Source organism: Myotis brandtii, unplaced genomic scaffold, assembly GCF_000412655.1.
Source record: "Myotis brandtii unplaced genomic scaffold, ASM41265v1 scaffold592, whole genome shotgun sequence".
NCBI classification, from domain to species: Eukaryota; Metazoa; Chordata; class Mammalia; order Chiroptera; family Vespertilionidae; genus Myotis; species Myotis brandtii.
In genome coordinates, this window is record NW_005370232.1 from 644,799 (window position 1) to 654,196 (window position 9,398).

Sequence of the window (9,398 nt, forward strand, 5' to 3'; positions counted from 1 at the left end):
CTACAAAGAAGTCAGTAAATATTTACCAAGTACACAGTTTTGGGATAATTAAAAAACACATTACAAATGGGTTAATGAGTTCATCTGTGGCAGGTAGTCATGTTTCTCCGGCCCAAAGGGACAGTGGTCTTTTAGGAAAGCATGTGTTTAACCAGAATAAATTACTTGAAGTTACTTTTCTCACTTATTACTCTCCTTCCTTGTGCTGTCCTGGCAAAACCACAAGAAATTGTCATTAATAAGAATGCAGCAAGTTTTCCCTTTTTCTTGTTTACTGAAAGGCTTGCTTAAAATAGAAAGCTTCTGAAAAGCACGCAACCAAACACTGTTATTAAATTACACATCCTGGTTTCTGCTGCTACAAAAGACATTTCCAGATTGTATCTCCTTAGATGTAATCTCTTCATGAACTTTTATTAGTGGAGTTCTGAGGCCATGCTGCACAATCCCAGGAGCACTTGGGTAGATGGCACCACGTGACTTGACTCTCAGCTGCTCAAGGAAACGTCCACATGTTGTTCACACGAACCTGAGACGGTTCATCCAAAAAATGATATGAATATCTGCACATGTCATTGCCTGTGATATATACATCAACTCCACAAAATGAAAATGGGAATGGAGTACTTAGGACTTAAACAGCCCAAGATTAACATTTAACTATCAGAAATTGGGCCGTGATTTAACTTTCAAATTGGAAATTAGGACCATTCAATCTGAAATGTAGGTTCCAAATAGTGAACAGGCCAAACCAGTTGGTAAAAGGAACTGGCTCCCAATGTTATCTTAACTTAGTCATTCATGCCAAGGGAAAAATGTAAATAAAATCCTATTTCAACCCAACAAACATTAATTTAGTTCCTACCTTGTACCAAACATGCCAAGATGACTAAGATTCACTACCCACAAAGAACGTTCATCTTTTCTCCAGGCTCAGTGTCTTTGTTCAAACAGCTTTCTTCCTAGAATATTCTGCCTGTCTCACCCGCCACCACCCAGCCACCTTCTCCTTTTCCTTTAAAAGCAGCAGCTCCCAGGAAGTCTTCCTGGCACCCTCTCAGGACAAGCCCATTGGAGCAGAGGCCATGTCCTTGGGCAATGGCATGGGCACAGGTCCCCTGCTTATGCCTCACAGATGCCCCTAGAGCAGCGGTTCTCAACCTGTGGGTCGCGACCCCTTTGGCGGTCGAACGACCCTTTCACAGGGGTCGCCTAAGACCATCCTGCATATCAGATATTTACATTACGATTCATAACAGTAGCAACATTACAGTTATGAAGTAGCAACGAAAATAATTTTATGGTTGGGTCACAACATGAGGAACTGTATTTAAAGGGCCAGAAGGTTGAGAACCACTGCCCTAGAGCATCAAGTACATATATTACCAAGTTTACCGGTAAAACAGTAGTAACAAGTGTTCACAGGTCTGTCTCCCAGAAGGCTCGGATCCTCACTAATCTCTGTATCCCGTTCTAGCCCAATGTTTGGCATATGGTGCTCGATAAGCTAATACAGCCCTGTGCCACTTACTGACAGGGCTCCATTCTGGGAAATGCGTCGTTAGGTGATGTTGTCATTGTGCTCACACCACAGAGTGCACTTACCCAAGCATGGACGGTATAGCCTACTACACACTCAGCCTATATGGTACAGTCTATTGTTCCTAGGCTATAAACCTGTACCGCATGTTATGGTGCAAAACAACACGAGATTAAATCAAGCACAAGAAAAATGATGCAATCAAGAGATGCGATTAACATGAGATGGATGAAGCACACTGTGCTACAGCAAACTTTTTTACAAGTAAAAAGAGTTCACTTTAAACTAACGATAAAAAGTATAGTGTCGTAAATACGTAAACCAGTAACAGTTGTTTATATCATGATCAAGTAGTACGCACTGTACCTACTCGTATGCACTATACCTGCATCCAACTGGTAGTGCAGGCTGGTTTACACCAGCATCACCACAAACCCTTGAGGAATGCACTACACTCTGAAGTCACAATGGCTACAAAGTCATTAGCCCAAAGGAATTTTCCAGCTTCATTATAATCTTACTAGAGGTCCAGTGCACAAATTTGTGCATGGGTGGGGTACCTCAGCCTGGCAGGCGATCGGGCCGATCAGGGCCGGCCGGCTGGGGAGGAATCGAGGGAGGGCTCCAGGGCATGTCCGGCCCTCTCGCCCAGTACCTCAGCCTGGCAGGCGATCGGGCGATCAGGGCCGGCCGGCTGGGGAGGAATCGAGGGAGCGCTCTAGGGCATGTCCGGCCCTCTCGCCCAGTCCTGATTGGCTGGACCCCATCAGCAATCTAACCTACCAGTAGGAGTATCTGCATCTTGGTGGTTAGTGTGCATCACAGCAACTGGTCGAGTGGTCAGACACTTAGCATATTATACTTTTATTATATAGGATGGGACCACAGTCATTGACCGAAAAGTTGGTATATGGCACATGACTATGGATGAGATAGATAACATATGCAGAGCAGTTAGCAGCATAAGCATTCAGTACAGAAGTTCTGGCATCATTAAGCCAGATGGGAAACTAAGGCCAAGTTTGAAGAGCAGCTCTTATTCTACAACGGGAAGGCTAAGCTCCAGGACCCAGAGGCCTCTCCTTGAAATGCCAGGAAGTAAGCGGTCACACCTCCACTCTCTCGGCCCAATTACTGTCACATGAAGCTACCAGACTGTCACACCAGCCAGGCTGGACCCACCCAGAGTCCCCTAGAATGGAGACTGCTCACCTCCAGTTTTGTGTGCAGAGCTAACTAATGGATGATCCCCAACTCCACCAGCCCTGTCCTCTTAAGTCTGTGGAATTGGGGGTTTATACCTCACAGTATTGCCCTGAACATACCTTACCCTTTGATGTCCCTCAACCTTGAAACAGCAACCTCTTTAGAACCACAAGGAACCTCCCACCACACTTTTGTGTGGCCCCAGGAAAGACCAAAATGCTCAGGGTTAGTCACTAGTCTTATCAGATCTCTGGGGCCCTACCTGCCTAGAACCTCCCACTCATGCACACCCTCATGCCCAGCAAGCAAGTTCCACTTCTCAACTTGCAGCCATGTGCTGCTCCTGACTTCCTCCTCCCCCCTCCTCCGTGATGGCTCCTCTTCCCTCCTTCCCACTGCTGACCTGCTCTTCACCCTCCCTCTGCTCCATCCAAAACTTCAGTCTTCCCAGCTCTCTCCTTCCACTCTCAGCCTTGCAAGAGAACTGTTTGCCTCAAAGCATTTTCTTTCTCATTTTACCACAATGGGGGGAGTAGAGGGAGTGAGTGGGGTAAGTAGAAAGAAGAAAATCACTGCTTTTCCAGGTTCCTCATTGCTGCTTTGGACCATTTTTCTTCCATCATCCTTATACAAGACCTGTCCTCCCCTCAGATCCCACCCAGACGCCTTACGTTAAATGAGCTGCAGCCTGCAGAGCAGCTGGCTGAGTGCCTGGTAGCAGAGCAAGTCATACCCTCTTGGGTCCTTACACGGTAGAATCCATCAACCTGCACCATCCTGGGGAGCTGGGGTCCTACGTTGTCTTTTTCCCCCTCACATCCCCGAATTCAACTTGGAAGCTTCACTGTTTAAGAGAACAATCCGTCCAACCACCAGTTCCTTGACTAAACCAAACTGACTTGTACCCCAGGTCCCACATCCACACCCTGACTTTCATCATCGCCCAGAAAAGCTTCACTGATAATCTTCAACTGCAACATCCCAGCCCCCAGCTCTCTCACTTCTGCTGCACCTGCTCCTCCAAGTTCCTCCATCTCTCGATGTTTCTCTTCTCACTTTCATCACTTCCAACTACTTGTCAGCATCTTTCAACACCCTTACTCCTTAGCTTTCCAACAACCTTCTCTGGAAATCACCAACTACCTGTTTTACTTCTGCTCCTGAAAGGAGCTGCTGAACGAGAAAAGTCACATATTGACACAAATCCGTGCCTCTAAAAATCTAGAATTTTCAGTAGGTTGATGACCCTGCAGCCACCCATAAATTGCCTCTGGTCAGTTCTTTCTCCACCCGCCCATAAAGACCACTTTACATCTTCACTCATCCTCAAAACTGGTAGCAGCGGCTCTAAACTTCAGAGACTCACTGGGGAGCCCCTTCACCCTGATATTCAGACTCATTAGGCCTGGAACTGATCCCAAACACACACATGGCAAGAGATTCTGATGAACGATAGTCCATACATGAAATTTAAAAAAAAACAAAAATTAGTCTACAGCAGGGTCTGCAAACTGGCCCTGGGGCCAAATCCAGCCTGCTGCCTGTTTTTGTGTGGCCTGCATACAAAAATTGTGTTTTACATTTTTTAAACGGTTAAAATAAAATGAATGAAGAAAATTCCACAACACCTGAAAATTATATGAAATTCAAATTCCAGGGTTCATACATAGTTTCCTGAGAACACAGCCACGCCCAATTATTTACACCTTACCTATGGCTGCTTTCATGCTATCGTGGCAGAGTTGAGTCGTTGGGACGAAGACTGTATGGCCTGCAAAGCCGAAAATATTTACTATCTAGCCTTTATAGCAAGTTTGGCGACCCCTGGTCTGCAGCGTTTCAGCTTCCTGGTGAGGTGACTCCTGCTTACCTCTCCCTCCGAGAGTCCTGCACTCCACACAACTGCAGCCCACCATGCACTTCAGTGGGCTCACAGTTCCTTGAATGAAGCACGCATTTCACACACCATACCTCTGCATGTGCTGTTCTTTCTCATCACTCCGCCTCACAAATTTTTCTTCTTCCTTCAAGACCCAATGCTGCCCCTCCTCACCTGAGAGATGCTCTTTGATGACCAGGCCCCATGGTTTTCACCTGTGTTTGATTAAGTTGTATCCCACTTCTCAGTCTACTGCAGTGGCTCTCAACCTTGGCTGCACATTAGAATCACCTGGGAATCTTTTTAAAATCCTGATTTCTGGGCCTCATCCTCCGGAAATTCTGTTTCTTTGTTATGGGGTGGGGCCACAACATTAGGAACAAAGACTTTGTTATGGGGTGGGGCCACAACATTAGTAACAAAGAAACAGAATTTCCGGAGGATGAGGCCCAGAAATCAGGATTTTAAAAAGATTCCCAGGTGATTCTAATGTGCAGCCAAGGTTGAGAACCACTAGTCTACTTCAATGGCTCTCAAACTTTCTGGCACATCAGCACCCACTGGAGGGCTCATTACCTCACCTGTGGCTGAGCCCGTCCCCAGAGCAGCAGATGGGGGCACCAGGCAGAGAATGTACATTTCTAACAAGTTTCCAGGCTGCTGCTGCTGGTGGTGGTCCAGGTACCACACAGGAGCAACACTGGTTGATGTATGTGTCCCTGACCCAACAATGAGTGTTTTGAGAATGGGCCCTATTTTATTCATATTTGAATCATCACAGCCTAGCACAGCTCCAGGGATTCCTGGAACACAGTTGAAACTTAATACATGTTGTTTGTCCCTTAACTGAATTATTTTCCTCCTGTAAGCTAATCATTTTCATTATCAAACAGTCAAGGGGAAATTAAGAGGGAAGAGGAGATCTGACTCTGCAGGAACTACTGAGGCCAGAAAAGAAAAATAAAGTGGCTCTCTGCGAGAGTGATTTCCGTGCCTGCCATACACATCCTGAGCTGGGGCAAACAGAGAGCCCTGGGTGAAGTCAGAATCCCACGGGTACAGCCTAGAGCAGGGGTGGGCAAACTTTTTGACTCGAGGGCCACAATGGGTTCTTAAACTGGACCGAAGGGCCAGAACAAAAGCATGGATGGAGTGTTTGTGTGAACTAATATAAATTCAAAGTAAACATCATTACAAAAAAATTTTTTTTTTTTAGTTTTATTCATTTCAAACGGGCCGGATCTGGCCCGCGGGCGGTAGTTTGCCTACGGCTGGCCTAGAGGCAGTGTCATTGGGGGCTGGAGGGGAGAAGTTAGGTGCAGGACCCTTCCTCCCATAAAGGCCAATCTCCTGTCCACTTTAAACATACGGCTCTATAGAATGAAGTTTCATAATAGACATCAGCAGCATTGGCATATATTGCTACTAATGATAAACATTTATTGGGCACCTATTATTTCCTTGGAATACAAGAAGGGATAAAACCTCCACCTCCAAGAGACTTTAAATTAGTTTGAAATTCAGCATATAAATGCAGCAAGATAACTAACAATATCAGGTCACATTTACTAAATGTCAAAGGTAAACAGTAAGTTCTTCAGGCATCCTATGTGACCTAGGGCTTTCCCTTCTCTGTTCCACCAGGGCTCCATCTACAAACCTCCATCTACAAACCTCCATCTACAAACCTCCATGGGCACCCCACAGGCCTGTGAGTACACCGCGCTTGTATACTCCTATGGGTCCTTTGTCTCCTCTGGTATATCAACTCCTCCCAGACAGGGAAAATCTTGACTTTTTTCATCTTTGGGTTCTACAACCTGGCCAGGTACCTGGCACTAATAGCGTTAAATAAATATTTAATTGATTTACTAATGACCGTGGAATGTGAGCTGAGCTTTTAAGGAAGGGCAAACCAGAGATAAGAAGTGAAGGCTGGGCTTTCCAAGAATGAGCAAGGGAACCAAGTGGGTGATTAGAAATTGCAGGCAGGTAAAGAAACCTTGTGGTCACAGCCCTACCCTCTACTACCCCATTCCTGAAATTATCAACTCCCTGCTGGTATCGCCCTCAGTCCAGAGCACCAGGTTTTCAGAGCTGGTCTTCCTTCGTCCAGCCTTTTGAACTGTAACACCCAGCTTACGCTGATAGTCCTAAACCTTTGCTGCTTTGATCTCAATATCATTTCCTGATCTATTTTTCCCTTGTTCCTTTTTCTGCTGATTAAATTGGGAAGGAAGGAAAGAAGGAAGGAAGGGAGGGAGGAAGGAAGGAGTAAACAAACAGACGAACCCAAATAACCCTAATTTAACACTGAATTGATACTTTATGCAAACACAAAATGTGGGAGTGCCAGTCAGTAAAAATAGCCTTGGCCCGGGGAGTTACCCCCACCCACCAAAGTGGAAATTCCGTAAAATGAGGAGACAGCTTCTCAGCTTTCACAGCTCCTCGGACATGACCATGCACCATACAAATTAACAACGTCCATCTGGTAGCTGAGTCCATCTTGAAGACTTAGAAGGCTTTGGTCAAAGTCAGGTCATGTCACACCCCGCAACCAAAACAAAGTGGACAGGACTTGAGCAGATGATTCAAACAAGAAGTAAAACAAAACACTCATCCTCCACTCCTCAAGTCCCCTGAAATGGGAAAGAAAAGCTGTTACCTGACTTATCTTGGGTAGGGGAAGGTTTCTATCTGAAAAATCCTACTAATTGCCAGAGCTCCGTATTTGCTGGACAGACAGGGACTCACTATTGAGAAATGCAACTTTCCACAAGCTCATCCTGAGGTACCTGTGGAGGCCCCTACGTCATCACCCATTTCCTGTGCTCGATCTGAAGTGCTCTGATTTTACATTTCACATCTTTAAGGGGATATCAGACTAATTAAAGTCCCTGGGAACTAAAACCACAGATTTTTTTCCTCAGTATGGTCACATGTGAACACAGCCTTCCCCCAGGAGTTAACAGAACAGGTAAATGGAAGAATCAGAAAAAGACAGTAAAACAGGTTTTCACTCACATACTAGAATGGTAAACAGATATTTCAGTTTTTGCAAAAAAATAAAAATAAACTACTTGACAAAGGGACACCCAGAAGCCAAGAAGTTCTCAGAAGTTCATTCAATTCAGAAATGATGAATGTATGTGAAATGCTAAGACAGTCACTGGGGGAAAATTCAGTGTCTTTAAGGGGCATATGAAGAACAATTTGGGTAACTTGAGGTATAAGTCTTATCATTTTTAGCATATCACAGGCCAATAAAGAGTCACTCTCAACCAGCCAGCATGGCTCTGGGTTGAGTGTCAACCTATGAACCAGGAGGTCACGGTTCGGTTCCAGTCAGGGCACATGCCCAGGTTGTAAAAAAAACTTTTTAAAAAAGTCACTCTTCAAAGCAACAGGAGCAAACATTTATCAAGGACTGTTCTTGGATTGCCCTCCAGATCTAGCTCTCCCTTTTTCTGCCCCATTCTGTGCCCTGGGAGGAGCCCCTGCAGACCCAGGTCAGCCACCTTTGGGTGGGGTCTGACCACTGAAGAGCACTGGAAATAAATGCAAGGGCTGTGGGGTGGAGGGCTGAGAGGGCTGAGGTTCTCTCTCGCTGCTCCCCCCACCCCATCCTGGCAGGTCCAGCTCTCACTGGGCAGCAGCAAATTAATAAGGAAAATGGAAGAATCAAAAAAGATAATAGAAGAGTTTTTTCATTCAAACTTCCTTCACTTTCCACTTCAGCTCCCAGGTCTTGGTACCTGAACATCATTTGCCAGTTCCCTTAATCCTGCCCACACCCCCCCTCTAAGTAGTTCATTAAAGTTTCTTCATTGCAGCCCACTGAGTTGAATTTTGTTTCCTGCCAGCACTGTGCTTGACACGAGGACCTTCCTAACTTTTATATCTACATAAAAAGTTTATATCTACATAAAATGTCTCAACTGCAAAATGTAGGTCTTAATGCCACCTCCCATTTCACACATGAGGATACTGAGACTCTGAAAGGGTAGAGTGCCAGCCGTGGTCAAACAGGAAGTCTGCTGGCAGAGCAGGAATTACACCCTGGCCAGTCCAACATCTAAGATCTTAAAAAGCTCTTGAAAGTGGGAGGGAGAAACACTCTCAAGCTGCCTTACAGCCTCAAATCACGTTATTCATGGTTTGGGATTTCTCCCTGGGTCTAAAATGAGCTAGTTGGGGCATCGCCCTACAAGTGCTTCTCCCACCAAGAGGCATTCAGATGTGAGTATGCTGGAGGGTGGAGCGCTGTCCTAAGATGGAAGAGTTCACAGGTGCTCCCTCCTTACCCATCGCCCACACCCTTCTTTCCGTTCACCCCAGAAATCCTTAAACATCATGAGGCTCTTTTATTCTTTTTTATAAACTAAAAATAGCGTTCTTATGACAGAGACCCAGGATATTTGGAGAGAGGGGGGTGGTGCAGTTAAAAAGCATTTACTAACATCATACTAGCACCTCCCGCTAGGTTCCGTTAATAGTGTATCTCTATTCAGTGTATCTCTATTCGTACATAGGCCTGGCTGGATTCCTCTCTCTAGCTGTGCAGGGTAGGTTAAACAGGAACTCCTACCATTTGCAATAGCATGGATGGAGCTGGAGAGCATTATGCTAAGTGAAATAAGTCAGTCAGAGAAAGATAAATATCACATGCTCTCACTCATTTGTGGATTATAATGAACAACATAAACCGATGAACAAAAACAGATGTAGAGACAGAGAAGCATCGATCAGATGCTCAAAACTCAGAGGGAA

General features: G+C 45.4%; 1 protein-coding gene across 1 annotated transcript in view; it reads right to left on the reverse strand.

Annotated features, from left to right (window-relative positions):
* The window catches only part of MBOAT1 (membrane bound O-acyltransferase domain containing 1), a 101,861-nt gene that overhangs the window by 90,027 nt on the left and 2,436 nt on the right, over positions 1-9,398 (reverse strand). The gene's annotated exons all lie outside the window — the stretch shown is intronic.